This window comes from Salminus brasiliensis, chromosome 22, assembly GCF_030463535.1.
Source record: "Salminus brasiliensis chromosome 22, fSalBra1.hap2, whole genome shotgun sequence".
In the NCBI taxonomy this organism is placed as follows: Eukaryota; Metazoa; Chordata; class Actinopteri; order Characiformes; family Bryconidae; genus Salminus; species Salminus brasiliensis.
Window position 1 is genome coordinate 383,846 of NC_132899.1, and position 27,767 is coordinate 411,612.

The 27,767-nt window shown below is 53.0% G+C and overlaps 26 non-coding genes across 26 annotated transcripts; all 26 read left to right on the forward strand.

Annotated features, from left to right (window-relative positions):
• Window positions 1–1,472: 1,472 nt before the first annotated feature.
• On the forward strand, window positions 1,473–1,545 carry trnaf-gaa (transfer RNA phenylalanine (anticodon GAA)). The gene has a single exon. It is a non-coding gene; the product is annotated as a tRNA-Phe (tRNA).
• Window positions 1,546–2,979: 1,434 nt separating this feature from the next.
• Window positions 2,980–3,053, forward strand: trnai-aau (transfer RNA isoleucine (anticodon AAU)). The gene has a single exon. It is a non-coding gene; the product is annotated as a tRNA-Ile (tRNA).
• Window positions 3,054–4,902: 1,849 nt separating this feature from the next.
• Window positions 4,903–4,976, forward strand: trnai-aau (transfer RNA isoleucine (anticodon AAU)). The gene has a single exon. It is a non-coding gene; the product is annotated as a tRNA-Ile (tRNA).
• Window positions 4,977–5,380: 404 nt separating this feature from the next.
• trnaf-gaa (transfer RNA phenylalanine (anticodon GAA)) lies at window positions 5,381–5,453 on the forward strand. Its single transcript has one exon. It is a non-coding gene; the product is annotated as a tRNA-Phe (tRNA).
• A 1,847-nt stretch (window positions 5,454–7,300) lies between these two features.
• On the forward strand, window positions 7,301–7,373 carry trnaf-gaa (transfer RNA phenylalanine (anticodon GAA)). The gene has a single exon. It is a non-coding gene; the product is annotated as a tRNA-Phe (tRNA).
• A 1,434-nt stretch (window positions 7,374–8,807) lies between these two features.
• On the forward strand, window positions 8,808–8,881 carry trnai-aau (transfer RNA isoleucine (anticodon AAU)). Its single transcript has one exon. It is a non-coding gene; the product is annotated as a tRNA-Ile (tRNA).
• A 404-nt stretch (window positions 8,882–9,285) lies between these two features.
• trnaf-gaa (transfer RNA phenylalanine (anticodon GAA)) lies at window positions 9,286–9,358 on the forward strand. The gene has a single exon. It is a non-coding gene; the product is annotated as a tRNA-Phe (tRNA).
• A 1,372-nt stretch (window positions 9,359–10,730) lies between these two features.
• trnai-aau (transfer RNA isoleucine (anticodon AAU)) lies at window positions 10,731–10,804 on the forward strand. Its single transcript has one exon. It is a non-coding gene; the product is annotated as a tRNA-Ile (tRNA).
• A 404-nt stretch (window positions 10,805–11,208) lies between these two features.
• trnaf-gaa (transfer RNA phenylalanine (anticodon GAA)) lies at window positions 11,209–11,281 on the forward strand. Its single transcript has one exon. It is a non-coding gene; the product is annotated as a tRNA-Phe (tRNA).
• A 1,372-nt stretch (window positions 11,282–12,653) lies between these two features.
• Window positions 12,654–12,727, forward strand: trnai-aau (transfer RNA isoleucine (anticodon AAU)). The gene has a single exon. It is a non-coding gene; the product is annotated as a tRNA-Ile (tRNA).
• An 832-nt stretch (window positions 12,728–13,559) lies between these two features.
• On the forward strand, window positions 13,560–13,631 carry trnad-guc (transfer RNA aspartic acid (anticodon GUC)). The gene has a single exon. It is a non-coding gene; the product is annotated as a tRNA-Asp (tRNA).
• Window positions 13,632–14,350: 719 nt separating this feature from the next.
• trnai-aau (transfer RNA isoleucine (anticodon AAU)) lies at window positions 14,351–14,424 on the forward strand. Its single transcript has one exon. It is a non-coding gene; the product is annotated as a tRNA-Ile (tRNA).
• A 1,041-nt stretch (window positions 14,425–15,465) lies between these two features.
• Window positions 15,466–15,537, forward strand: trnad-guc (transfer RNA aspartic acid (anticodon GUC)). Its single transcript has one exon. It is a non-coding gene; the product is annotated as a tRNA-Asp (tRNA).
• Window positions 15,538–16,256: 719 nt separating this feature from the next.
• Window positions 16,257–16,330, forward strand: trnai-aau (transfer RNA isoleucine (anticodon AAU)). Its single transcript has one exon. It is a non-coding gene; the product is annotated as a tRNA-Ile (tRNA).
• Window positions 16,331–18,241: 1,911 nt separating this feature from the next.
• On the forward strand, window positions 18,242–18,315 carry trnai-aau (transfer RNA isoleucine (anticodon AAU)). Its single transcript has one exon. It is a non-coding gene; the product is annotated as a tRNA-Ile (tRNA).
• Window positions 18,316–18,719: 404 nt separating this feature from the next.
• Window positions 18,720–18,792, forward strand: trnaf-gaa (transfer RNA phenylalanine (anticodon GAA)). Its single transcript has one exon. It is a non-coding gene; the product is annotated as a tRNA-Phe (tRNA).
• Window positions 18,793–19,147: 355 nt separating this feature from the next.
• Window positions 19,148–19,219, forward strand: trnad-guc (transfer RNA aspartic acid (anticodon GUC)). Its single transcript has one exon. It is a non-coding gene; the product is annotated as a tRNA-Asp (tRNA).
• Window positions 19,220–19,938: 719 nt separating this feature from the next.
• On the forward strand, window positions 19,939–20,012 carry trnai-aau (transfer RNA isoleucine (anticodon AAU)). Its single transcript has one exon. It is a non-coding gene; the product is annotated as a tRNA-Ile (tRNA).
• Window positions 20,013–20,416: 404 nt separating this feature from the next.
• trnaf-gaa (transfer RNA phenylalanine (anticodon GAA)) lies at window positions 20,417–20,489 on the forward strand. Its single transcript has one exon. It is a non-coding gene; the product is annotated as a tRNA-Phe (tRNA).
• A 355-nt stretch (window positions 20,490–20,844) lies between these two features.
• On the forward strand, window positions 20,845–20,916 carry trnad-guc (transfer RNA aspartic acid (anticodon GUC)). Its single transcript has one exon. It is a non-coding gene; the product is annotated as a tRNA-Asp (tRNA).
• Window positions 20,917–21,635: 719 nt separating this feature from the next.
• trnai-aau (transfer RNA isoleucine (anticodon AAU)) lies at window positions 21,636–21,709 on the forward strand. The gene has a single exon. It is a non-coding gene; the product is annotated as a tRNA-Ile (tRNA).
• A 1,911-nt stretch (window positions 21,710–23,620) lies between these two features.
• On the forward strand, window positions 23,621–23,694 carry trnai-aau (transfer RNA isoleucine (anticodon AAU)). The gene has a single exon. It is a non-coding gene; the product is annotated as a tRNA-Ile (tRNA).
• A 1,122-nt stretch (window positions 23,695–24,816) lies between these two features.
• trnad-guc (transfer RNA aspartic acid (anticodon GUC)) lies at window positions 24,817–24,888 on the forward strand. Its single transcript has one exon. It is a non-coding gene; the product is annotated as a tRNA-Asp (tRNA).
• A 719-nt stretch (window positions 24,889–25,607) lies between these two features.
• trnai-aau (transfer RNA isoleucine (anticodon AAU)) lies at window positions 25,608–25,681 on the forward strand. The gene has a single exon. It is a non-coding gene; the product is annotated as a tRNA-Ile (tRNA).
• A 404-nt stretch (window positions 25,682–26,085) lies between these two features.
• trnaf-gaa (transfer RNA phenylalanine (anticodon GAA)) lies at window positions 26,086–26,158 on the forward strand. Its single transcript has one exon. It is a non-coding gene; the product is annotated as a tRNA-Phe (tRNA).
• Window positions 26,159–27,592: 1,434 nt separating this feature from the next.
• On the forward strand, window positions 27,593–27,666 carry trnai-aau (transfer RNA isoleucine (anticodon AAU)). Its single transcript has one exon. It is a non-coding gene; the product is annotated as a tRNA-Ile (tRNA).
• Window positions 27,667–27,767: the final 101 nt, after the last annotated feature.

Consider the following 27,767-nt stretch of genomic DNA (forward strand, 5'->3'; position numbering starts at 1 on the left):
CTGGTGAGTCCTGCCGAGTGGGTCAGTGGGACAAGTTGTCCTCCCGTCAAGGATCTCTATGCCGAAGGGGCCGCATCCCCTTCGCTCCTCTCAGCTGGAAATAGGCAACGGCGCATGCTGGACAAGTTTTAGAGACCAATACACAGTATCTTTTCCCAGACGGCTGAACTGATCACCTTGACGGAATTCCAACGTTCCGACAAAACTGCTACCTCAGCTGTACTCAGACATGTAAAGGTTTGCAGTATTCCCCCACCGCCTCATGCGTTCCTCGTTAGGGCCGGTTGCTTTTGCTGCCCATGCAACCTCTGCTTTCTGAAAGGAGGACGATGCACCGCTGGCTTCTGGCAAGCGTGACTGCTTGCATGAGCCGGGTGCGCGAAAGCTCACATACTGGCTGGGAATGAAATGTGGGTCGGCTGCTTGGACGGCAGCTTCGCTCAGCTCTATTCCACCAAGGCTGCGAAAGCACCAGCTGACAAATGTATCTGCAGGTACGCTGGCTGAATTTGAAAGGAAACTCTCCGCAAAATCTTGTCGTTGAGAATGCAGAACACAGACTCTTTCCAGCACTGCTTGTGGTCTATGCATGGTAGTGTTCATCATCTTTGCCTTACTCCAAAGAGGTCCATGGTTCAAAGCCGGACGACATGCCACAGGGGTGTTTCTGCTGCCTTTAGGAAACGCTCCTAACCAAAAGGGATGGGATCAATCTGTCCTTTGTCTATGGTGGTTTCTCGATTAGTGCATTGGAAGTTTACCCCAACAGCTGTGGCCAATGTGAGCTTTGTCAGGAATGTGGCAATTAAATGACAGATCTCAATCCATTTGAGAAATTCAAAGTATCGTCCTCACTGGAAGGAGTGTTGAAGCTCAGGGGCATGCTCCAGTGCCCCTGCAGACATCCCCACACAGGCACTTTTTGGGTAAGGCCTAAGGCAGTGCTGGACGTGACCTTCGTCATCCACGGCCGGAGGGGCGAGGGCACCGGCCGGGCCGGTTAGCTCAGTTGGTTAGAGCGTGGTGCTAATAACGCCAAGGTCGCTGGTTCGGTCCCCGTACTGGCCACATCTGCTTTTGCACCGCACTGTTTACCAGCAATGGGCTTGGTCTACCAAGTGCAGGCCATTGGGATTGCTGGACATGAAGTCCAAGCTAGGAGGAGAGTAACTTTGCTCCCGATCGGCACTGTGAAGGACGCTACAAGAGCGCACGTTTCTGACTGAGGCCATCGATGGCCGCTAACTCGTGCCTGATGGAAAGTGCTCTCGTCCTATGGGGACAAACTCCCCTTTGCGGATACCTCTGACGGTCGTGTCTCCATGCCAAGGCAACACCAGCCTAGGAAAAGATCCCCATGCACCTTATCTCCGTAGAAACTAGCATTCATTTGTCGCCGCATACTGGCTGTTAGCACGATAACTTGACTGAGTTTGCACAGCACAGGCAGGACTGGGCTCGCTGCCCGCTGTGCCGAAATAGCTCAGTTGGGAGAGCGTTAGACTGAAGATCTAAAGGTCCCTGGTTCGATCCCGGGTTTCGGCAGAACGCCTGCGACATGCTTTTTCTGGCCGCCGCTGTCAAGTTGCTGGGCGGCATCAGATGTCCTTATTTCAGGGGAACTCTTGAGAACAACGCAGGCGAGAAGGTTCCGTAGTGTCATAGTTAGGACCGTGCCGTTTGAATCCAGCGATCAGGGGTCACATCTCAGTGAAACCTGCCTTTCCTTCCAACAAGCATCTTGAAGTAAGAAGGTGAAGTAACGCATCTACTTGCTAAGGAGCCTGTAGAAGATTGACATGCATGCACCTTCTCCAAAAACTCTGCTCCTACAGAAGCATGGTGGAGGGCATCCTGATCTGTTGCGTCTCCGTGTGATGTGGAAACCGCTCCATGGTACAGGGGAATACCCTTCAGTGACTGGTGAGTCCTGCCGAGTGGGTCAGTGGGACAAGTTGTCCTCCCGTCAAGGATCTCTATGCCGAAGGGGCCGCATCCCCTTCGCTCCTCTCAGCTGGAAATAGGCAACGGCGCATGCTGGACAAGTTTTAGAGACCAATACACGGTATCTTTTCCCAGACGGCTGAACTGATCACCTTGGCGGAATTCCAACGTTCCGACAAAACTGCTACCTCAGCTGTACTCAGACATGTAAAGGTTTGCAGTATTCCCCCACCGCCTCATGCGTTCCTCGTTAGTATAGTGGAAAGTATCTCCGCCTGTCACGCGGAAGACCGGGGTTCGATTTCCCGACGGGGAGGGCCTGTCGCTTTTGCTGCCCATGCAACCTCTGCTTTCTGAAAGGAGGACGATGCACCGCTGGCTTCTGGCAAGCGTGACTGCTTGCATGAGCCGGGTGCGCGAAAGCTCACATACTGGCTGGGAATGAAATGTGGGTCGGCTGCTTGGACGGCAGCTTCGCTCAGCTCTATTCCACCAAGGCTGCGAAAGCACCAGCTGACAAATGTATCTGCAGGTACGCTGGCTGAATTTGAAAGGAAACTCTCCGCAAAATCTTGTCGTTGAGAATGCAGAACACAGACTCTTTCCAGCACTGCTTGTGGTCTATGCATGGTAGTGTTCATCATCTTTGCCTTACTCCAAAGAGGTCCATGGTTCAAAGCCGGACGACAACATGCCACAGGGGTGTTTCTGCTGCCTTTAGGAAACGCTCCTAACCAAAAGGGATGGGATCAATCTGTCCTTTGTCTATGGTGGTTTCTCGATTAGTGCATTGGAAGTTTACCCCAACAGCTGTGGCCAATGTGAGCTTTGTCAGGAATGTGGCAATTAAATGACAGATCTCAATCCATTTGAGAAATTCAAAGTATCGTCCTCACTGGAAGGAGTGTTGAAGCTCAGGGGCATGCTCCAGTGCCCCTGCAGACATCCCCACACAGGCACTTTCTGGGTAAGGCCTAAGGCAGTGCCGGACGTGACCTTCGTCATCCACGGCCGGAGGGGCGAGGGCCCCGGCCGGGCCGGTTAGCTCAGTTGGTTAGAGCGTGGTGCTAATAACGCCAAGGTCGCGGGTTCGATCCCCGTACTGGCCACATCTGCTTTTGCACCGCACTGTTTACCAGCAATGGGCTTGGTCTACCAAGTGCAGGCCATTGGGATTGCTGGACATGAAGTCCAAGCTAGGAGGAGAGTAACTTTGCTCCCGATCGGCACTGTGAAGGACGCTACAAGAGCGCACGTTTCTGACTGAGGCCATCGATGGCCGCTAACTCGTGCCTGATGGAAAGTGCTCTCGTCCTATGGGGACAAACTCCCCTTTGCGGATAACTCTGACGGTCGTGTCTCCATGCCAAGGCAACACCAGCCTAGGAAAAGATCCCCATGCACCTTATCTCCGTAGAAACTAGCATTCATTTGTCGCCGCATACTGGCTGTTAGCTCGATAACTTGACTGAGGTTGCACAGCACAGGCAGGACTGGGCTCGCCGCCCACCGTGCTGAAATAGCTCAGTTGGGAAAGCGTTAGACTGAAGATCTAAAGGTCCCTGGTTCGATCCCGGGTTTCGGCAGAACGCCTGCGACATGCTTTTTCTGGCCGCCGCTGTGAAGTTGCTGGGCGGCATCAGATGTCCTTATTTCAGGGGAACTCTTGAGAACAACGCAGGCGAGAAGGTTCCGTAGTGTCATAGTTAGGACCGTGCCGTTTGAATCCAGCGATCAGGGGTCACATCTCAGTGAAACCTGCCTTTCCTTCCAACAAGCATCTTGAAGTAAGAAGGTGAAGTAACGCATCTACTTGCTAAGGAGCCTGTAGAAGATTGACATGCATGCACCTTCTCCAAAAACTCTGCTCCTACAGAAGCATGGTGGAGGGCATCCTGATCTGTTGCGTCTCCGTGTGATGTGGAAACCGCTCCATGGTACAGGGGAATACCCTTCAGTGACTGGTGAGTCCTGCCGAGTGGGTCAGTGGGACAAGTTGTCCTCCCGTCAAGGATCTCTATGCCGAAGGGGCCGCATCCCCTTCGCTCCTCTCAGCTGGAAATAGGCAACGGCGCATGCTGGACAAGTTTTAGAGACCAATACACAGTATCTTTTCCCAGACGGCTGAACTGATCACCTTGACGGAATTCCAACGTTCCGACAAAACTGCTACCTCAGCTGTACTCAGACATGTAAAGGTTTGCAGTATTCCCCCACCGCCTCATGCGTTCCTCGTTAGGGCCGGTTGCTTTTGCTGCCCATGCAACCTCTGCTTTCTGAAAGGAGGACGATGCACCGCTGGCTTCTGGCAAGCGTGACTGCTTGCATGAGCCGGGTGCGCGAAAGCTCACATACTGGCTGGGAATGAAATGTGGGTCGGCTGCTTGGACGGCAGCTTCGCTCAGCTCTATTCCACCAAGGCTGCGAAAGCACCAGCTGACAAATGTATCTGCAGGTACGCTGGCTGAATTTGAAAGGAAACTCTCCGCAAAATCTTGTCGTTGAGAATGCAGAACACAGACTCTTTCCAGCACTGCTTGTGGTCTATGCATGGTAGTGTTCATCATCTTTGCCTTACTCCAAAGAGGTCCATGGTTCAAAGCCGGACGACAACATGCCACAGGGGTGTTTCTGCTGCCTTTAGGAAACGCTCCTAACCAAAAGGGATGGGATCAATCTGTCCTTTGTCTATGGTGGTTTCTCGATTAGTGCATTGGAAGTTTACCCCAACAGCTGTGGCCAATGTGAGCTTTGTCAGGAATGTGGCAATTAAATGACAGATCTCAATCCATTTGAGAAATTCAAAGTATCGTCCTCACTGGAAGGAGTGTTGAAGCTCAGGGGCATGCTCCAGTGCCCCTGCAGACATCCCCACACAGGCACTTTCTGGGTAAGGCCTAAGGCAGTGCCGGACGTGACCTTCGTCATCCACGGCCGGAGGGGCGAGGGCACCGGCCGGGCCGGTTAGCTCAGTTGGTTAGAGCGTGGTGCTAATAACGCCAAGGTCGCGGGTTCGATCCCCGTACTGGCCACATCTGCTTTTGCACCGCACTGTTTACCAGCAATGGGCTTGGTCTACCAAGTGCAGGCCATTGGGATTGCTGGACATGAAGTCCAAGCTAGGAGGAGAGTAACTTTGCTCCCGATCGGCACTGTGAAGGACGCTACAAGAGCGCACGTTTCTGACTGAGGCCATCGATAGCCGCTAACTCGTGCCTGATGGAAAGTGCTCTCGTCCTATGGGGACAAACTCCCCTTTGCGGATACCTCTGACGGTCGTGTCTCCATGCCAAGGCAACACCAGCCTAGGAAAAGATCCCCATGCACCTTATCTCCGTAGAAACTAGCATTCATTTGTCGCCGCATACTGGCTGTTAGCTCGATAACTTGACTGAGGTTGCACAGCACAGGCAGGACTGGGCTCGCCGCCCACCGTGCTGAAATAGCTCAGTTGGGAAAGCGTTAGACTGAAGATCTAAAGGTCCCTGGTTCGATCCCGGGTTTCGGCAGAACGCCTGCGACATGCTTTTTCTGGCCGCCGCTGTGAAGTTGCTGGGCGGCATCAGATGTCCTTATTTCAGGGGAACTCTTGAGAACAACGCAGGCGAGAAGGTTCCGTAGTGTCATAGTTAGGACCGTGCCGTTTGAATCCAGCGATCAGGGGTCACATCTCAGTGAAACCTGCCTTTCCTTCCAACAAGCATCTTGAAGTAAGAAGGTGAAGTAACGCATCTACTTGCTAAGGAGCCTGTAGAAGATTGACATGCATGCACCTTCTCCAAAAACTCTGCTCCTACAGAAGCATGGTGGAGGGCATCCTGATCTGTTGCGTCTCCGTGTGATGTGGAAACCACTCCATGGTACAGGGGAATACCCTTCAGTGACTGGTGAGTCCTGCCGAGTGGGTCAGTGGGACAAGTTGTCCTCCCGTCAAGGATCTCTATGCCGAAGGGGCCGCATCCCCTTCGCTCCTCTCAGCTGGAAATAGGCAACGGCGCATGCTGGACAAGTTTTAGAGACCAATACACAGTATCTTTTCCCAGACGGCTGAACTGATCACCTTGACGGAATTCCAACGTTCCGACAAAACTGCTACCTCAGCTGTACTCAGACATGTAAAGGTTTGCAGTATTCCCCCACCGCCTCATGCGTTCCTCGTTAGGGCCGGTTGCTTTTGCTGCCCATGCAACCTCTGCTTTCTGAAAGGAGGACGATGCACCGCTGGCTTCTGGCAAGCGTGACTGCTTGCATGAGCCGGGTGCGCGAAAGCTCACATACTGGCTGGGAATGAAATGTGGGTCGGCTGCTTGGACGGCAGCTTCGCTCAGCTCTATTCCACCAAGGCTGCGAAAGCACCAGCTGACAAATGTATCTGCAGGTACGCTGGCTGAATTTGAAAGGAAACTCTCCGCAAAATCTTGTCGTTGAGAATGCAGAACACAGACTCTTTCCAGCACTGCTTGTGGTCTATGCATGGTAGTGTTCATCATCTTTGCCTTACTCCAAAGAGGTCCATGGTTCAAAGCCGGACGACATGCCACAGGGGTGTTTCTGCTGCCTTTAGGAAACGCTCCTAACCAAAAGGGATGGGATCAATCTGTCCTTTGTCTATGGTGGTTTCTCGATTAGTGCATTGGAAGTTTACCCCAACAGCTGTGGCCAATGTGAGCTTTGTCAGGAATGTGGCAATTAAATGACAGATCTCAATCCATTTGAGAAATTCAAAGTATCGTCCTCACTGGAAGGAGTGTTGAAGCTCAGGGGCATGCTCCAGTGCCCCTGCAGACATCCCCACACAGGCACTTTTTGGGTAAGGCCTAAGGCAGTGCTGGACGTGACCTTCGTCATCCACGGCCGGAGGGGCGAGGGCACCGGCCGGGCCGGTTAGCTCAGTTGGTTAGAGCGTGGTGCTAATAACGCCAAGGTCGCTGGTTCGGTCCCCGTACTGGCCACATCTGCTTTTGCACCGCACTGTTTACCAGCAATGGGCTTGGTCTACCAAGTGCAGGCCATTGGGATTGCTGGACATGAAGTCCAAGCTAGGAGGAGAGTAACTTTGCTCCCGATCGGCACTGTGAAGGACGCTACAAGAGCGCACGTTTCTGACTGAGGCCATCGATGGCCGCTAACTCGTGCCTGATGGAAAGTGCTCTCGTCCTATGGGGACAAACTCCCCTTTGCGGATACCTCTGACGGTCGTGTCTCCATGCCAAGGCAACACCAGCCTAGGAAAAGATCCCCATGCACCTTATCTCCGTAGAAACTAGCATTCATTTGTCGCCGCATACTGGCTGTTAGCACGATAACTTGACTGAGTTTGCACAGCACAGGCAGGACTGGGCTCGCTGCCCGCTGTGCCGAAATAGCTCAGTTGGGAGAGCGTTAGACTGAAGATCTAAAGGTCCCTGGTTCGATCCCGGGTTTCGGCAGAACGCCTGCGACATGCTTTTTCTGGCCGCCGCTGTCAAGTTGCTGGGCGGCATCAGATGTCCTTATTTCAGGGGAACTCTTGAGAACAACGCAGGCGAGAAGGTTCCGTAGTGTCATAGTTAGGACCGTGCCGTTTGAATCCAGCGATCAGGGGTCACATCTCAGTGAAACCTGCCTTTCCTTCCAACAAGCATCTTGAAGTAAGAAGGTGAAGTAACGCATCTACTTGCTAAGGAGCCTGTAGAAGATTGACATGCATGCACCTTCTCCAAAAACTCTGCTCCTACAGAAGCATGGTGGAGGGCATCCTGATCTGTTGCGTCTCCGTGTGATGTGGAAACCGCTCCATGGTACAGGGGAATACCCTTCAGTGACTGGTGAGTCCTGCCGAGTGGGTCAGTGGGACAAGTTGTCCTCCCGTCAAGGATCTCTATGCCGAAGGGGCCGCATCCCCTTCGCTCCTCTCAGCTGGAAATAGGCAACGGCGCATGCTGGACAAGTTTTAGAGACCAATACACGGTATCTTTTCCCAGACGGCTGAACTGATCACCTTGGCGGAATTCCAACGTTCCGACAAAACTGCTACCTCAGCTGTACTCAGACATGTAAAGGTTTGCAGTATTCCCCCACCGCCTCATGCGTTCCTCGTTAGTATAGTGGACAGTATCTCCGCCTGTCACGCGGAAGACCGGGGTTCGATTTCCCGACGGGGAGGGCCTGTCGCTTTTGCTGCCCATGCAACCTCTGCTTTCTGAAAGGAGGACGATGCACCGCTGGCTTCTGGCAAGCGTGACTGCTTGCATGAGCCGGGTGCGCGAAAGCTCACATACTGGCTGGGAATGAAATGTGGGTCGGCTGCTTGGACGGCAGCTTCGCTCAGCTCTATTCCACCAAGGCTGCGAAAGCACCAGCTGACAAATGTATCTGCAGGTACGCTGGCTGAATTTGAAAGGAAACTCTCCGCAAAATCTTGTCGTTGAGAATGCAGAACACAGACTCTTTCCAGCACTGCTTGTGGTCTATGCATGGTAGTGTTCATCATCTTTGCCTTACTCCAAAGAGGTCCATGGTTCAAAGCCGGACGACAACATGCCACAGGGGTGTTTCTGCTGCCTTTAGGAAACGCTCCTAACCAAAAGGGATGGGATCAATCTGTCCTTTGTCTATGGTGGTTTCTCGATTAGTGCATTGGAAGTTTACCCCAACAGCTGTGGCCAATGTGAGCTTTGTCAGGAATGTGGCAATTAAATGACAGATCTCAATCCATTTGAGAAATTCAAAGTATCGTCCTCACTGGAAGGAGTGTTGAAGCTCAGGGGCATGCTCCAGTGCCCCTGCAGACATCCCCACACAGGCACTTTCTGGGTAAGGCCTAAGGCAGTGCCGGACGTGACCTTCGTCATCCACGGCCGGAGGGGCGAGGGCACCGGCCGGGCCGGTTAGCTCAGTTGGTTAGAGCGTGGTGCTAATAACGCCAAGGTCGCGGGTTCGATCCCCGTACTGGCCACATCTGCTTTTGCACCGCACTGTTTACCAGCAATGGGCTTGGTCTACCAAGTGCAGGCCATTGGGATTGCTGGACATGAAGTCCAAGCTAGGAGGAGAGTAACTTTGCTCCCGATCGGCACTGTGAAGGACGCTACAAGAGCGCACGTTTCTGACTGAGGCCATCGATGGCCGCTAACTCGTGCCTGATGGAAAGTGCTCTCGTCCTATGGGGACAAACTCCCCTTTGCGGATAACTCTGACGGTCGTGTCTCCATGCCAAGGCAACACCAGCCTAGGAAAAGATCCCCATGCACCTTATCTCCGTAGAAACTAGCATTCATTTGTCGCCGCATACTGGCTGTTAGCTCGATAACTTGACTGAGGTTGCACAGCACAGGCAGGACTGGGCTCGCCGCCCACCGTGCTGAAATAGCTCAGTTGGGAAAGCGTTAGACTGAAGATCTAAAGGTCCCTGGTTCGATCCCGGGTTTCGGCAGAACGCCTGCGACATGCTTTTTCTGGCCGCCGCTGTGAAGTTGCTGGGCGGCATCAGATGTCCTTATTTCAGGGGAACTCTTGAGAACAACGCAGGCGAGAAGGTTCCGTAGTGTCATAGTTAGGACCGTGCCGTTTGAATCCAGCGATCAGGGGTCACATCTCAGTGAAACCTGCCTTTCCTTCCAACAAGCATCTTGAAGTAAGAAGGTGAAGTAACGCATCTACTTGCTAAGGAGCCTGTAGAAGATTGACATGCATGCACCTTCTCCAAAAACTCTGCTCCTACAGAAGCATGGTGGAGGGCATCCTGATCTGTTGCGTCTCCGTGTGATGTGGAAACCACTCCATGGTACAGGGGAATACCCTTCAGTGACTGGTGAGTCCTGCCGAGTGGGTCAGTGGGACAAGTTGTCCTCCCGTCAAGGATCTCTATGCCGAAGGGGCCGCATCCCCTTCGCTCCTCTCAGCTGGAAATAGGCAACGGCGCATGCTGGACAAGTTTTAGAGACCAATACACAGTATCTTTTCCCAGACGGCTGAACTGATCACCTTGACGGAATTCCAACGTTCCGACAAAACTGCTACCTCAGCTGTACTCAGACATGTAAAGGTTTGCAGTATTCCCCCACCGCCTCATGCGTTCCTCGTTAGGGCCGGTTGCTTTTGCTGCCCATGCAACCTCTGCTTTCTGAAAGGAGGACGATGCACCGCTGGCTTCTGGCAAGCGTGACTGCTTGCATGAGCCGGGTGCGCGAAAGCTCACATACTGGCTGGGAATGAAATGTGGGTCGGCTGCTTGGACGGCAGCTTCGCTCAGCTCTATTCCACCAAGGCTGCGAAAGCACCAGCTGACAAATGTATCTGCAGGTACGCTGGCTGAATTTGAAAGGAAACTCTCCGCAAAATCTTGTCGTTGAGAATGCAGAACACAGACTCTTTCCAGCACTGCTTGTGGTCTATGCATGGTAGTGTTCATCATCTTTGCCTTACTCCAAAGAGGTCCATGGTTCAAAGCCGGACGACAACATGCCACAGGGGTGTTTCTGCTGCCTTTAGGAAACGCTCCTAACCAAAAGGGATGGGATCAATCTGTCCTTTGTCTATGGTGGTTTCTCGATTAGTGCATTGGAAGTTTACCCCAACAGCTGTGGCCAATGTGAGCTTTGTCAGGAATGTGGCAATTAAATGACAGATCTCAATCCATTTGAGAAATTCAAAGTATCGTCCTCACTGGAAGGAGTGTTGAAGCTCAGGGGCATGCTCCAGTGCCCCTGCAGACATCCCCACACAGGCACTTTCTGGGTAAGGCCTAAGGCAGTGCCGGACGTGACCTTCGTCATCCACGGCCGGAGGGGCGAGGGAACCGGCCGGGCCGGTTAGCTCAGTTGGTTAGAGCGTGGTGCTAATAACGCCAAGGTCGCGGGTTCGATCCCCGTACTGGCCACATCTGCTTTTGCACCGCACTGTTTACCAGCAATGGGCTTGGTCTACCAAGTGCAGGCCATTGGGATTGCTGGACATGAAGTCCAAGCTAGGAGGAGAGTAACTTTGCTCCCGATCGGCACTGTGAAGGACGCTACAAGAGCGCACGTTTCTGACTGAGGCCATCGATAGCCGCTAACTCGTGCCTGATGGAAAGTGCTCTCGTCCTATGGGGACAAACTCCCCTTTGCGGATACCTCTGACGGTCGTGTCTCCATGCCAAGGCAACACCAGCCTAGGAAAAGATCCCCATGCACCTTATCTCCGTAGAAACTAGCATTCATTTGTCGCCGCATACTGGCTGTTAGCTCGATAACTTGACTGAGGTTGCACAGCACAGGCAGGACTGGGCTCGCTGCCCACCGTGCTGAAATAGCTCAGTTGGGAAAGCGTTAGACTGAAGATCTAAAGGTCCCTGGTTCGATCCCGGGTTTCGGCAGAACGCCTGCGACATGCTTTTTCTGGCCGCCGCTGTCAAGTTGCTGGGCGGCATCAGATGTCCTTATTTCAGGGGAACTCTTGAGAACAACGCAGGCGAGAAGGTTCCGTAGTGTCATAGTTAGGACCGTGCCGTTTGAATCCAGCGATCAGGGGTCACATCTCAGTGAAACCTGCCTTTCCTTCCAACAAGCATCTTGAAGTAAGAAGGTGAAGTAACGCATCCACTTGCTAAGGAGCCTGTAGAAGATTGACATGCATGCACCTTCTCCAAAAACTCTGCTCCTACAGAAGCATGGTGGAGGGCATCCTGATCTGTTGCGTCTCCGTGTGATGTGGAAACCGCTCCATGGTACAGGGGAATACCCTTCAGTGACTGGTGAGTCCTGCCGAGTGGGTCAGTGGGACAAGTTGTCCTCCCGTCAAGGATCTCTATGCCGAAGGGGCCGCATCCCCTTCGCTCCTCTCAGCTGGAAATAGGCAACGGCGCATGCTGGACAAGTTTTAGAGACCAATACACGGTATCTTTTCCCAGACGGCTGAACTGATCACCTTGACGGAATTCCAACGTTCCGACAAAACTGCTACCTCAGCTGTACTCAGACATGTAAAGGTTTGCAGTATTCCCCCACCGCCTCATGCGTTCCTCGTTAGGGCCGGTTGCTTTTGCTGCCCATGCAACCTCTGCTTTCTGAAAGGAGGACGATGCACCGCTGGCTTCTGGCAAGCGTGACTGCTTGCATGAGCCGGGTGCGCGAAAGCTCACATACTGGCTGGGAATGAAATGTGGGTCGGCTGCTTGGACGGCAGCTTCGCTCAGCTCTATTCCACCAAGGCTGCGAAAGCACCAGCTGACAAATGTATCTGCAGGTACGCTGGCTGAATTTGAAAGGAAACTCTCCGCAAAATCTTGTCGTTGAGAATGCAGAACACAGACTCTTTCCAGCACTGCTTGTGGTCTATGCATGGTAGTGTTCATCATCTTTGCCTTACTCCAAAGAGGTCCATGGTTCAAAGCCGGACGACAACATGCCACAGGGGTGTTTCTGCTGCCTTTAGGAAACGCTCCTAACCAAAAGGGATGGGATCAATCTGTCCTTTGTCTATGGTGGTTTCTCGATTAGTGCATTGGAAGTTTACCCCAACAGCTGTGGCCAATGTGAGCTTTGTCAGGAATGTGGCAATTAAATGACAGATCTCAATCCATTTGAGAAATTCAAAGTATCGTCCTCACTGGAAGGAGTGTTGAAGCTCAGGGGCATGCTCCAGTGCCCCTGCAGACATCCCCACACAGGCACTTTCTGGGTAAGGCCTAAGGCAGTGCCGGACGTGACCTTCGTCATCCACGGCCGGAGGGGCGAGGGCACCGGCCGGGCCGGTTAGCTCAGTTGGTTAGAGCGTGGTGCTAATAACGCCAAGGTCGCGGGTTCGATCCCCGTACTGGCCACATCTGCTTTTGCACCGCACTGTTTACCAGCAATGGGCTTGGTCTACCAAGTGCAGGCCATTGGGATTGCTGGACATGAAGTCCAAGCTAGGAGGAGAGTAACTTTGCTCCCGATCGGCACTGTGAAGGACGCTACAAGAGCGCACGTTTCTGACTGAGGCCATCGATAGCCGCTAACTCGTGCCTGATGGAAAGTGCTCTCGTCCTATGGGGACAAACTCCCCTTTGCGGATACCTCTGACGGTCGTGTCTCCATGCCAAGGCAACACCAGCCTAGGAAAAGATCCCCATGCACCTTATCTCCGTAGAAACTAGCATTCATTTGTCGCCGCATACTGGCTGTTAGCTCGATAACTTGACTGAGGTTGCACAGCACAGGCAGGACTGGGCTCGCTGCCCACCGTGCTGAAATAGCTCAGTTGGGAAAGCGTTAGACTGAAGATCTAAAGGTCCCTGGTTCGATCCCGGGTTTCGACAGAACGCCTGCGACATGCTTTTTCTGGCCGCCGCTGTCAAGTTGCTGGGCGGCATCAGATGTCCTTATTTCAGGGGAACTCTTGAGAACAACGCAGGCGAGAAGGTTCCGTAGTGTCATAGTTAGGACCGTGCCGTTTGAATCTCTATGCCGAAGGGGCCGCATCCCCTTCGCTCCTCTCAGCTGGAAATAGGCAACGGCGCATGCTGGACAAGTTTTAGAGACCAATACACGGTATCTTTTCCCAGACGGCTGAACTGATCACCTTGACGGAATTCCAACGTTCCGACAAAACTGCTACCTCAGCTGTACTCACACATGTAAAGGTTTGCAGTATTCCCCCGCCGCCTCATGCGTTCCTCGTTAGTATAGTGGACAGTATCTCCGCCTGTCACGCGGAAGACCGGGGTTCGATTCCCCGACGGGGAGGGCCTGTTGCTTTTGCTGCCCATGCAACCTCTGCTTTCTGAAAGGAGGACGATGCACCGCTGGCTTCTGGCAAGCGTGACTGCTTGCATGAGCCGGGTGCGCGAAAGCTCACATACTGGCTGGGAATGAAATGTGGGTCGGCTGCTTGGACGGCAGCTTCGCTCAGCTCTATTCCACCAAGGCTGCGAAAGCACCAGCTGACAAATGTATCTGCAGGTACGCTGGCTGAATTTGAAAGGAAACTCTCCGCAAAATCTTGTCGTTGAGAATGCAGAACACAGACTCTTTCCAGCACTGCTTGTGGTCTATGCATGGTAGTGTTCATCATCTTTGCCTTACTCCAAAGAGGTCCATGGTTCAAAGCCGGACGACAACATGCCACAGGGGTGTTTCTGCTGCCTTTAGGAAACGCTCCTAACCAAAAGGGATGGGATCAATCTGTCCTTTGTCTATGGTGGTTTCTCGATTAGTGCATTGGAAGTTTACCCCAACAGCTGTGGCCAATGTGAGCTTTGTCAGGAATGTGGCAATTAAATGACAGATCTCAATCCATTTGAGAAATTCAAAGTATTGTCCTCACTGGAAGGAGTGTTGAAGCTCAGGGGCATGCTCCAGTGCCCCTGCAGACATCCCCACACAGGCACTTTCTGGGTAAGGCCTAAGGCAGTGCCGGACGTGACCTTCGTCATCCACGGCCGGAGGGGCGAAGGCACCGGCCGGGCCGGTTAGCTCAGTTGGTTAGAGCGTGGTGCTAATAACGCCAAGGTCGCGGGTTCCATCCCCGTACTGGCCACATCTGCTTTTGCACCGCACTGTTTACCAGCAATGGGCTTGGTCTACCAAGTGCAGGCCATTGGGATTGCTGGACATGAAGTCCAAGCTAGGAGGAGAGTAACTTTGCTCCCGATCGGCACTGTGAAGGACGCTACAAGAGCACACGTTTCTGACTGAGGCCATCGATAGCCGCTAACTCGTGCCTGATGGAAAGTGCTCTCGTCCTATGGGGACAAACTCCCCTTTGCGGATACCTCTGACGGTCGTGTCTCCATGCCAAGGCAACACCAGCCTAGGAAAAGATCCCCATGCACCTTATCTCCGTAGAAACTAGCATTCATTTGTCGCCGCATACTAGAAGAGTATGACGTTAGACTGAAGATCTAAAGGTCGCTGGTTCGATCCCGGGTTTCGGCAGAACGCCTGCGACATGCTTTTTCTGGCCGCCGCTGTCAAGTTGCTGGGCGGCATCAGATGTCCTTATTTCAGGGGAACTCTTGAGAACAACGCAGGCGAGAAGGTTCCGTAGTGTCATAGTTAGGACCGTGCCGTTTGAATCCAGCGATCAGGGGTCACATCTCAGTGAAACCTGCCTTTCCTTCCAACAAGCATCTTGAAGTAAGAAGGTGAAGTAACGCATCTACTTGCTAAGGAGCCTGTAGAAGATTGACATGCATGCACCTTCTCCAAAAACTCTGCTCCTACAGAAGCATGGTGGAGGGCATCCTGATCTGTTGCGTCTCCGTGTGATGTGGAAACCGCTCCATGGTACAGGGGAATACCCTTCAGTGACTGGTGAGTCCTGCCGAGTGGGTCAGTGGGACAAGTTGTCCTCCCGTCAAGGATCTCTATGCCGAAGGGGCCGCATCCCCTTCGCTCCTCTCCGCTGGAAATAGGCAACGGCGCATGCTGGACAAGTTTTAGAGACCAATACACGGTATCTTTTCCCAGACGGCTGAACTGATCACCTTGACGGAATTCCAACATTCCGACAAAACTGCTACCTCAGCTGTACTCAGACATGTAAAGGTTTGCAGTATTCCCCCACCGCCTCATGCGTTCCTCGTTAGTATAGTGGACAGTATCTCCGCCTGTCACGCGGAAGACCGGGGTTCGATTCCCCGACGGGGAGGGCCTGTCGCTTTTGCTGCCCATGCAACCTGTGCTTTCTGAAAGGAGGACGATGCACCGCTGGCTTCTGGCAAGCGTGACTGCTTGCATGAGCCGGGTGCGCGAAAGCTCACATACTGGCTGGGAATGAAATGTGGGTCGGCTGCTTGGACGGCAGCTTCGCTCAGCTCTATTCCACCAAGGCTGCGAAAGCACCAGCTGACAAATGTATCTGCAGGTACGCTGGCTGAATTTGAAAGGAAACTCTCCGCAAAATCTTGTCGTTGAGAATGCAGAACACAGACTCTTTCCAGCACTGCTTGTGGTCTATGCATGGTAGTGTTCATCATCTTTGCCTTACTCCAAAGAGGTCCATGGTTCAAAGCCGGACGACAACATGCCACAGGGGTGTTTCTGCTGCCTTTAGGAAATGCTCCTAACCAAAAGGGATGGGATCAATCTGTCCTTTGTCTATGGTGGTTTCTCGATTAGTGCATTGGAAGTTTACTCCAACAGCTGTGGCCAATGTGAGCTTTGTCAGGAATGTGGCAATTAAATGACAGATCTCAATCCATTTGAGAAATTCAAAGTATCGTCCTCACTGTAAGGAGTGTTGAAGCTCAGGGGCATGCTCCAGTGCCCCTGCAGACATCCCCACACAGGCACTTTCTGGGTAAGGCCTAAGGCAGTGCCGGACGTGACCTTCGTCATCCACGGCCGGAGGGGCGAGGGCACCGGCCGGGCCGGTTAGCTCAGTTGGTTAGAGCGTGGTGCTAATAACGCCAAGGTCGCTGGTTCGATCCCCGTACTGGCCACATCTGCTTTTGCACCGCACTGTTTACCAGCAATGGGCTTGGTCTACCAAGTGCAGGCCATTGGGATTGCTGGACATGAAGTCCAAGCTAGGAGGAGAGTAACTTTGCTCCCGATCGGCACTGTGAAGGACGCTACAAGAGCGCACGTTTCTGACTGAGGCCATCGATAGCCGCTAACTCGTGCCTGATGGAAAGTGCTCTCGTCCTATGGGGACAAACTCCCCTTTGCAGATACCTCTGACGGTCGTGTCTCCATGCCAAGGCAACACCAGCCTAGGAAAAGATCCCCATGCACCTTATCTCCGTAGAAACTAGCATTCATTTGTCGCCGCATAATGGCTGTTAGCACGATAACTTGACTGAGGTTGCACAGCACAGGCAGGACTGGGCTCGCTGCCCACTGTGCTGAAATAGCTCAGTTGGGAGAGCGTTAGACTGAAGATCTAAAGGTCCCTGGTTTGATCCCGGGTTTCGGCAGAACGCCTGCGATGTGCTTTTTCTGGCCGCCGCTGTCAAGTTGCTGGGCGGCGTCAGATGTCCTTATTTCAGGGGAACTCTTGAGAACAACGCAGGCGAGAAGGTTCCGTAGTGTCATAGTTAGGACCGTGCCGTTTGAATCCAGCGATCAGGGGTCACATCTCAGTGAAACCTGCCTTTCCTTCCAACAAGCATCTTGAAGTAAGAAGGTGAAGTAACGCATCTACTTGCTAAGGAGCCTGTAGAAGATTGACATGCATGCACCTTCTCCAAAAACTCTGCTCCTACAGAAGCATGGTGGAGGGCATCCTGATCTGTTGCGTCTCCGTGTGATGTGGAAACCGCTCCATGGTACAGGGGAATACCCTTCAGTGACTGGTGAGTCCTGCCGAGTGGGTCAGTGGGACAAGTTGTCCTCCCGTCAAGGATCTCTATGCCGAAGGGGCCGCATCCCCTTCGCTCCTCTCAGCTGGAAATAGGCAACGGCGCATGCTGGACAAGTTTTAGAGACCAATACACGGTATCTTTTCCCAGACGGCTGAACTGATCACCTTGGCGGAATTCCAACGTTCCGACAAAACTGCTACCTCAGCTGTACTCAGACATGTAAAGGTTTGCAGTATTCCCCCACCGCCTCATGCGTTCCTCGTTAGTATAGTGGCCAGTATCTCCGCCTGTCACGCGGAAGACCGGGGTTCGATTACCCGACGGGGAGGGCCTGTTGCTTTTGCTGCCCATGCAACCTCTGCTTTCTGAAAGGAGGACGATGCACCGCTGGCTTCTGGCAAGCGTGACTGCTTGCATGAGCCGGGTGCGCGAAAGCTCACATACTGGCTGGGAATGAAATGTGGGTCGGCTGCTTGGACGGCAGCTTCGCTCAGCTCTATTCCACCAAGGCTGCGAAAGCACCAGCTGACAAATGTATCTGCAGGTACGCTGGCTGAATTTGAAAGGAAACTCTCCGCAAAATCTTGTCGTTGAGAATGCAGAACACAGACTCTTTCCAGCACTGCTTGTGGTCTATGCATGGTAGTGTTCATCATCTTTGCCTTACTCCAAAGAGGTCCATGGTTCAAAGCCAGACGACAACATGCCACAGGGGTGTTTCTGCTGCCTTTAGGAAACGCTCCTAACCAAAAGGGATGGGATCAATCTGTCCTTTGTCTATGGTGGTTTCTCGATTAGTGCATTGGAAGTTTACCCCAACAGCTGTGGCCAATGTGAGCTTTGTCAGGAATGTGGCAATTAAATGACAGATCTCAATCCATTTGAGAAATTCAAAGTATCGTCCTCACTGGAAGGAGTGTTGAAGCTCAGGGGCATGCTCCAGTGCCCCTGCAGACATCCCCACACAGGCACTTTCTGGGTAAGGCCTAAGGCAGTGCCGGACGTGACCTTCGTCATCCACGGCCGGAGGGGTGAGGGCACCGGCCGGGCCGGTTAGCTCAGTAGGTTAGAGCGTGGTGCTAATAACGCCAAGGTCGCGGGTTCGATCCCCGTACTGGCCACATCTGCTTTTGCACCGCACTGTTTACCAACAATGGGCTTGGTCTACCAAGTGCAGGCCATTGGGATTGCTGGACATGAAGTCCAAGCTAGGAGGAGAGTAACTTTGCTCCCGATCGGCACTGTGAAGGACGCTACAAGAGCGCATGTTTCTGACTGAGGCCATCGATGGCCGCTAACTCGTGCCTGATGGAAAGTGCTCTCGTCCTATGGGGACAAACTCCCCTTTGCGGATACCTCTGACGGTCGTGTCTCCATGCCAAGGCAACACCAGCCTAGGAAAAGATCCCCATGCACCTTATCTCCGTAGAAACTAGCATTCATTTGTCGCCGCATACTGGCTGTTAGCACGATAACTTGACTGAGGTTGCACAGCACAGGCAGGACTGGGCTCGCTGCCCGCTGTGCCGAAATAGCTCAGTTGGGAGAGCGTTAGACTGAAGATCTAAAGGTCCCTGGTTCGATCCCGGGTTTCGGCAGAACGCCTGCGACATGCTTTTTCTGGCCGCCGCTGTCAAGTTGCTGGGCGGCATCAGATGTCCTTATTTCAGGGGAACTCTTGAGAACAACGCAGGCGAGAAGGTTCCGTAGTGTCATAGTTAGGACCGTGCCGTTTGAATCTCTATGCCGAAGGGGCCGCATCCCCTTCGCTCCTCTCAGCTGGAAATAGGCAACGGCGCATGCTGGACAAGTTTTAGAGACCAATACACGGTTTCTTTTCCCAGACGGCTGAACTGATCACCTTGACGGAATTCCAACGTTCCGACAAAACTGCTACCTCAGCTGTACTCACACATGTAAAGGTTTGCAGTATTCCCCCGCCGCCTCATGCGTTCCTCGTTAGTATAGTGGACAGTATCTCCGCCTGTCACGCGGAAGACCGGGGTTCGATTCCCCGACGGGGAGGGCCTGTTGCTTTTGCTGCCCATGCAACCTCTGCTTTCTGAAAGGAGGACGATGCACCGCTGGCTTCTGGCAAGCGTGACTGCTTGCATGAGCCGGGTGCGCGAAAGCTCACATACTGGCTGGGAATGAAATGTGGGTCGGCTGCTTGGACGGCAGCTTCGCTCAGCTCTATTCCACCAAGGCTGCGAAAGCACCAGCTGACAAATGTATCTGCAGGTACGCTGGCTGAATTTGAAAGGAAACTCTCCGCAAAATCTTGTCGTTGAGAATGCAGAACACAGACTCTTTCCAGCACTGCTTGTGGTCTATGCATGGTAGTGTTCATCATCTTTGCCTTACTCCAAAGAGGTCCATGGTTCAAAGCCGGACGACAACATGCCACAGGGGTGTTTCTGCTGCCTTTAGGAAACGCTCCTAACCAAAAGGGATGGGATCAATCTGTCCTTTGTCTATGGTGGTTTCTCGATTAGTGCATTGGAAGTTTACCCCAACAGCTGTGGCCAATGTGAGCTTTGTCAGGAATGTGGCAATTAAATGACAGATCTCAATCCATTTGAGAAATTCAAAGTATCGTCCTCACTGGAAGGAGTGTTGAAGCTCAGGGGCATGCTCCAGTGCCCCTGCAGACATCCCCACACAGGCACTTTCTGGGTAAGGCCTAAGGCAGTGCCGGACGTGACCTTCGTCATCCACGGCTGGAGGGGCGAAGGCACCGGCCGGGCCGGTTAGCTCAGTAGGTTAGAGCGTGGTGCTAATAACGCCAAGGTCGCGGGTTCGATCCCCGTACTGGCCACATCTGCTTTTGCACCGCACTGTTTACCAGCAATGGGCTTGGTCTACCAAGTGCAGGCCATTGGGATTGCTGGACATGAAGTCCAAGCTAGGAGGAGAGTAACTTTGCTCCCGATCGGCACTGTGAAGGACGCTACAAGAGCGCATGTTTCTGACTGAGGCCATCGATGGCCGCTAACTCGTGCCTGATGGAAAGTGCTCTCGTCCTATGGGGACAAACTCCCCTTTGCGGATACCTCTGACGGTCGTGTCTCCATGCCAAGGCAACACCAGCCTAGGAAAAGATCCCCATGCACCTTATCTCCGTAGAAACTAGCATTCATTTGTCGCCGCATACTGGCTGTTAGCACGATAACTTGACTGAGGTTGCACAGCACAGGCAGGACTGGGCTCGCTGCCCGCTGTGCCGAAATAGCTCAGTTGGGAGAGCGTTAGACTGAAGATCTAAAGGTCCCTGGTTCGATCCCGGGTTTCGGCAGAACGCCTGCGACATGCTTTTTCTGGCCGCCGCTGTCAAGTTGCTGGGCGGCATCAGATGTCCTTATTTCAGGGGAACTCTTGAGAACAACGCAGGCGAGAAGGTTCCGTAGTGTCATAGTTAGGACCGTGCCGTTTGAATCTCTATGCCGAAGGGGCCGCATCCCCTTCGCTCCTCTCAGCTGGAAATAGGCAACGGCGCATGCTGGACAAGTTTTAGAGACCAATACACGGTTTCTTTTCCCAGACGGCTGAACTGATCACCTTGACGGAATTCCAACGTTCCGACAAAACTGCTACCTCAGCTGTACTCACACATGTAAAGGTTTGCAGTATTCCCCCGCCGCCTCATGCGTTCCTCGTTAGTATAGTGGACAGTATCTCCGCCTGTCACGCGGAAGACCGGGGTTCGATTCCCCGACGGGGAGGGCCTGTTGCTTTTGCTGCCCATGCAACCTCTGCTTTCTGAAAGGAGGACGATGCACCGCTGGCTTCTGGCAAGCGTGACTGCTTGCATGAGCCGGGTGCGCGAAAGCTCACATACTGGCTGGGAATGAAATGTGGGTCGGCTGCTTGGACGGCAGCTTCGCTCAGCTCTATTCCACCAAGGCTGCGAAAGCACCAGCTGACAAATGTATCTGCAGGTACGCTGGCTGAATTTGAAAGGAAACTCTCCGCAAAATCTTGTCGTTGAGAATGCAGAACACAGACTCTTTCCAGCACTGCTTGTGGTCTATGCATGGTAGTGTTCATCATCTTTGCCTTACTCCAAAGAGGTCCATGGTTCAAAGCCGGACGACAACATGCCACAGGGGTGTTTCTGCTGCCTTTAGGAAACGCTCCTAACCAAAAGGGATGGGATCAATCTGTCCTTTGTCTATGGTGGTTTCTCGATTAGTGCATTGGAAGTTTACCCCAACAGCTGTGGCCAATGTGAGCTTTGTCAGGAATGTGGCAATTAAATGACAGATCTCAATCCATTTGAGAAATTCAAAGTATCGTCCTCACTGGAAGGAGTGTTGAAGCTCAGGGGCATGCTCCAGTGCCCCTGCAGACATCCCCACACAGGCACTTTCTGGGTAAGGCCTAAGGCAGTGCCGGACGTGACCTTCGTCATCCACGGCTGGAGGGGCGAAGGCACCGGCCGGGCCGGTTAGCTCAGTTGGTTAGAGCGTGGTGCTAATAACGCCAAGGTCGCGGGTTCGATCCCCGTACTGGCCACATCTGCTTTTGCACCGCACTGTTTACCAGCAATGGGCTTGGTCTACCAAGTGCAGGCCATTGGGATTGCTGGACATGAAGTCCAAGCTAGGAGGAGAGTAACTTTGCTCCCGATCGGCACTGTGAAGGACGCTACAAGAGCGCACGTTTCTGACTGAGGCCATCGATAGCCGCTAACTCGTGCCTGATGGAAAGTGCTCTCGTCCTATGGGGACAAACTCCCCTTTGCGGATACCTCTGATGGTCGTGTCTCCATGCCAAGGCAACACCAGCCTAGGAAAAGATCCCCATGCACCTTATCTCCGTAGAAACTAGCATTCATTTGTCGCCGCATACTGGCTGTTAGCTCGATAACTTGACTGAGGTTGCACAGCACAGGCAGGATTGGGCTCGCTGTCCACCGTGCTGAAATAGCTCAGTTGGGAAAGCGTTAGACTGAAGATCTAAAGGTCGCTGGTTCGATCCCGGGTTTCGGCAGAACGCCTGCGACATGCTTTTTCTGGCCGCCGCTGTCAAGTTGCTGGGCGGCATCAGATGTCCTTATTTCAGGGGAACTCTTGAGAACAACGCAGGCGAGAAGGTTCCGTAGTGTCATAGTTAGGACCGTGCCGTTTGAATCCAGCGATCAGGGGTCACATCTCAGTGAAACCTGCCTTTCCTTCCAACAAGCATCTTGAAGTAAGAAGGTGAAGTAACGCATCTACTTGCTAAGGAGCCTGTAGAAGATTGACATGCATGCACCTTCTCCAAAAACTCTGCTCCTACAGAAGCATGGTGGAGGGCATCCTGATCTGTTGCGTCTCCGTGTGATGTGGAAACCGCTCCATGGTACAGGGGAATACCCTTCAGTGACTGGTGAGTCCTGCCGAGTGGGTCAGTGGGACAAGTTGTCCTCCCGTCAAGGATCTCTATGCCGAAGGGGCCGCATCCCCTTCGCTCCTCTCAGCTGGAAATAGGCAACGGCGCATGCTGGACAAGTTTTAGAGACCAATACACGGTATCTTTTCCCAGACGGCTGAACTGATCACCTTGACGGAATTCCAACATTCCGACAAAACTGCTACCTCAGCTGTACTCAGACATGTAAAGGTTTGCAGTATTCCCCCACCGCCTCATGCGTTCCTCGTTAGTATAGTGGACAGTATCTCTGCCTGTCACGCGGAAGACCGGGGTTCGATTCCCCGACGGGGAGGGCCTGTCGCTTTTGCTGCCCATGCAACCTGTGCTTTCTGAAAGGAGGACGATGCACCCCTGGCTTCTGGCAAGCGTGACTGCTTGCATGAGCCGGGTGCGCGAAAGCTCACATACTGGCTGGGAATGAAATGTGGGTCAGCTGCTTGGACGGCAGCTTCGTTCAGCTCTATTCCACCAAGGCTGCGAAAGCACCAGCTGACAAATGTATCTGCAGGTACGCTGGCTGAATTTGAAAGGAAACTCTCCGCAAAATCTTGTCGTTGAGAATGCAGAACACAGACTCTTTCCAGCACTGCTTGTGGTCTATGCATGGTAGTGTTCATCATCTTTGCCTTACTCCAAAGAGGTCCATGGTTCAAAGCCGGACGACAACATGCCACAGGGGTGTTTCTGCTGCCTTTAGGAAACGCTCCTAACCAAAAGGGATGGGATCAATCTGTCCTTTGTCTATGGTGGTTTCTCGATTAGTGCATTGGAAGTTTACTCCAACAGCTGTGGCCAATGTGAGCTTTGTCAGGAATGTGGCAATTAAATGACAGATCTCAATCCATTTGAGAAATTCAAAGTATCGTCCTCACTGTAAGGAGTGTTGAAGCTCAGGGGCATGCTCCAGTGCCCCTGCAGACATCCCCACACAGGCACTTTCTGGGTAAGGCCTAAGGCAGTGCCGGACGTGACCTTCGTCATCCACGGCCGGAGAGGCGAGGGCACCGGCTGGGCCGGTTAGCTCAGTTGGTTAGAGCGTGGTGCTAATAACGCCAAGGTCGCGGGTTCGATCCCCGTACTGGCCACATCTGCTTTTGCACCGCACTGTTTACCAGCAATGGGCTTGGTCTACCAAGTGCAGGCCATTGGGATTGCTGGACATGAAGTCCAAGCTAGGAGGAGAGTAACTTTGCTCCCGATCGGCACTGTGAAGGACGCTACAAGAGCGCACGTTTCTGACTGAGGCCATCGATAGCCGCTAACTCGTGCCTGATGGAAAGTGCTCTCGTCCTATGGGGACAAACTCCCCTTTGCGGATACCTCTGACGGTCGTGTCTTCATGCCAAGGCAACACCAGCCTAGGAAAAGATCCCCATGCACCTTATCTCCGTAGAAACTAGCATTCATTTGTCGCCGCATACCGGCTGTTAGCACGATAACTTGACTGAGGTTGCACAGCACAGGCAGGACTGGGCTCACTGCCCACCATGCTGAAATAGCTCAGTTTGGAAAGCGTTAGACTGAAGATCTGAAGGTCGCTGGTTCGATCCCGGGTTTCGGCAGAACGCCTGCGACGTGCTTTTTCTGGCCGCCGCTGTCAAGTTGCTGGGCGGCATCAGATGTCCTTATTTCAGGGGAACTCTTGAGAACAACGCAGGCGAGAAGGTTCCGTAGTGTCATAGTTAGGACCGTGCCGTTTGAATCCAGCGATCAGGGGTCACATCTCAGTGAAACCTGCCTTTCCTTCCAACAAGCATCTTGAAGTAAGAAGGTGAAGTAACGCATCTACTTGCTAAGGAGCCTGTAGAAGATTGACATGCATGCACCTTCTCCAAAAACTCTGCTCCTACAGAAGCATGGTGGAGGGCATCCTGATCTGTTGCGTCTCCGTGTGATGTGGAAACCGCTCCATGGTACAGGGGAATACCCTTCAGTGACTGGTGAGTCCTGCCGAGTGGGTCAGTGGGACAAGTTGTCCTCCCGTCAAGGATCTCTATGCCGAAGGGGCCGCATCCCCTTCGCTCCTCTCAGCTGGAAATAGGCAACGGCGCATGCTGGACAAGTTTTAGAGACCAATACACGGTATCTTTTCCCAGACGGCTGAACTGATCACCTTGGCGGAATTCCAACGTTCCGATAAAAAACTGCTACCTCAGCTGTACTCAGACATGTAAAGGTTTGCAGTATTCCCCCACCGCCTCATGCGTTCCTCGTTAGTATAGTGGCCAGTATCTCCGCCTGTCACGCGGAAGACCGGGGTTCGATTCCCCGACGGGGAGGGCCTGTTGCTTTTGCTGCCCATGCAACCTCTGCTTTCTGAAAGGAGGACGATGCACCGCTGGCTTCTGGCAAGCGTGACTGCTTGCATGAGCCGGGTGCGCGAAAGCTCACATACTGGCTGGGAATGAAATGTGGGTCGGCTGCTTGGACGGCAGCTTCGCTCAGCTCTATTCCACCAAGGCTGCGAAAGCACCAGCTGACAAATGTATCTGCAGGTACGCTGGCTGAATTTGAAAGGAAACTCTCCGCAAAATCTTGTCGTTGAGAATGCAGAACACAGACTCTTTCCAGCACTGCTTGTGGTCTATGCATGGTAGTGTTCATCATCTTTGCCTTACTCCAAAGAGGTCCATGGTTCAAAGCCGGACGACAACATGCCACAGGGGTGTTTCTGCTGCCTTTAGGAAACGCTCCTAACCAAAAGGGATGGGATCAATCTGTCCTTTGTCTATGGTGGTTTCTCGATTAGTGCATTGGAAGTTTACCCCAACAGCTGTGGCCAATGTGAGCTTTGTCAGGAATGTGGCAATTAAATGACAGATCTCAATCCATTTGAGAAATTCAAAGTATCGTCCTCACTGGAAGGAGTGTTGAAGCTCAGGGGCATGCTCCAGTGCCCCTGCAGACATCCCCACACAGGCACTTTCTGGGTAAGGCCTAAGGCAGTGCCGGACGTGACCTTCGTCATCCACGGCCGGAGGGGCGAGGGCACCGGCCGGGCCGGTTAGCTCAGTTGGTTAGAGCGTGGTGCTAATAACGCCAAGGTCGCGGGTTCGATCCCCGTACTGGCCACATCTGCTTTTGCACCGCACTGTTTACCAGCAATGGGCTTGGTCTACCAAGTGCAGGCCATTGGGATTGCTGGACATGAAGTCCAAGCTAGGAGGAGAGTAACTTTGCTCCCGATCGGCACTGTGAAGGACGCTACAAGAGCGCACGTTTCTGACTGAGGCCATCGATAGCCGCTAACTCGTGCCTGATGGAAAGTGCTCTCGTCCTATGGGGACAAACTCCCCTTTGCGGATACCTCTGACGGTCGTGTCTCCATGCCAAGGCAACACCAGCCTAGGAAAAGATCCCCATGCACCTTATCTCCGTAGAAACTAGCATTCATTTGTCGCCGCATACTGGCTGTTAGCTCGATAACTTGACTGAGGTTGCACAGCACAGGCAGGACTGGGCTCGCTGCCCACCGTGCTGAAATAGCTCAGTTGGGAAAGCGTTAGACTGAAGATCTAAAGGTCCCTGGTTCGATCCCGGGTTTCGGCAGAACGCCTGCGACATGCTTTTTCTGGCCGCCGCTGTCAAGTTGCTGGGCGGCATCAGATGTCCTTATTTCAGGGGAACTCTTGAGAACAACGCAGGCGAGAAGGTTCCGTAGTGTCATAGTTAGGACCGTGCCGTTTGAATCCAGCGATCAGGGGTCACATCTCAGTGAAACCTGCCTTTCCTTCCAACAAGCATCTTGAAGTAAGAAGGTGAAGTAACGCATCCACTTGCTAAGGAGCCTGTAGAAGATTGACATGCATGCACCTTCTCCAAAAACTCTGCTCCTACAGAAGCATGGTGGAGGGCATCCTGATCTGTTGCGTCTCCGTGTGATGTGGAAACCGCTCCATGGTACAGGGGAATACCCTTCAGTGACTGGTGAGTCCTGCCGAGTGGGTCAGTGGGACAAGTTGTCCTCCCGTCAAGGATCTCTATGCCGAAGGGGCCGCATCCCCTTCGCTCCTCTCAGCTGGAAATAGGCAACGGCGCATGCTGGACAAGTTTTAGAGACCAATACACGGTATCTTTTCCCAGACGGCTGAACTGATCACCTTGACGGAATTCCAACGTTCCGACAAAACTGCTACCTCAGCTGTACTCAGACATGTAAAGGTTTGCAGTATTCCCCCACCGCCTCATGCGTTCCTCGTTAGTATAGTGGACAGTATCTCCGCCTGTCACGGGGAAGACCGGGGTTCGATTCCCCGACGGGGAGGGCCTGCCGCTTTTGCTGCCCATGCAACCTCTGCTTTCTGAAAGGAGGACGATGCACCGCTGGCTTCTGGCAAGCGTGACTGCTTGCATGAGCCGGGTGCGTGAAAGCTCACATACTGGCTGGGAATGAAATGTGGGTCGGCTGCTTGGACGGCAGCTTCGCTCAGCTCTATTCCACCAAGGCTGCGAAAGCACCAGCTGACAAATGTATCTGCAGGTACGCTGGCTGAATTTGAAAGGAAACTCTCCGCAAAATCTTGTCGTTGAGAATGCAGAACACAGACTCTTTCCAGCACTGCTTGTGGTCTATGCATGGTAGTGTTCATCATCTTTGCCTTACTCCAAAGAGGTCCATGGTTCAAAGCCGGACGACAACATGCCACAGGGGTGTTTCTGCTGCCTTTAGGAAACGCTCCTAACCAAAAGGGATGGGATCAATCTGTCCTTTGTCTATGGTGGTTTCTCGATTAGTGCATTGGAAGTTTACCCCAACAGCTGTGGCCAATGTGAGCTTTGTCAGGAATGTGGCAATTAAATGACAGATCTCAATCCATTTGAGAAATTCAAAGTATCGTCCTCACTGGAAGGAGTGTTGAAGCTCAGGGGCATGCTCCAGTGCCCCTGCAGACATCCCCACACAGGCACTTTCTGGGTAAGGCCTAAGGCAGTGCCGGACGTGACCTTCGTCATCCACGGCCGGAGGGGCGAGGGCACCGGCCGGGCCGGTTAGCTCAGTTGGTTAGAGCGTGGTGCTAATAACGCCAAGGTCGCGGGTTCGATCCCCGTACTGGCCACCTCTGCTTTTGCACCGCACTGTTTACCAGCAATGGGCTTGGTCTACCAAGTGCAGGCCATTGGGATTGCTGGACATGAAGTCCAAGCTAGGAGGAGAGTA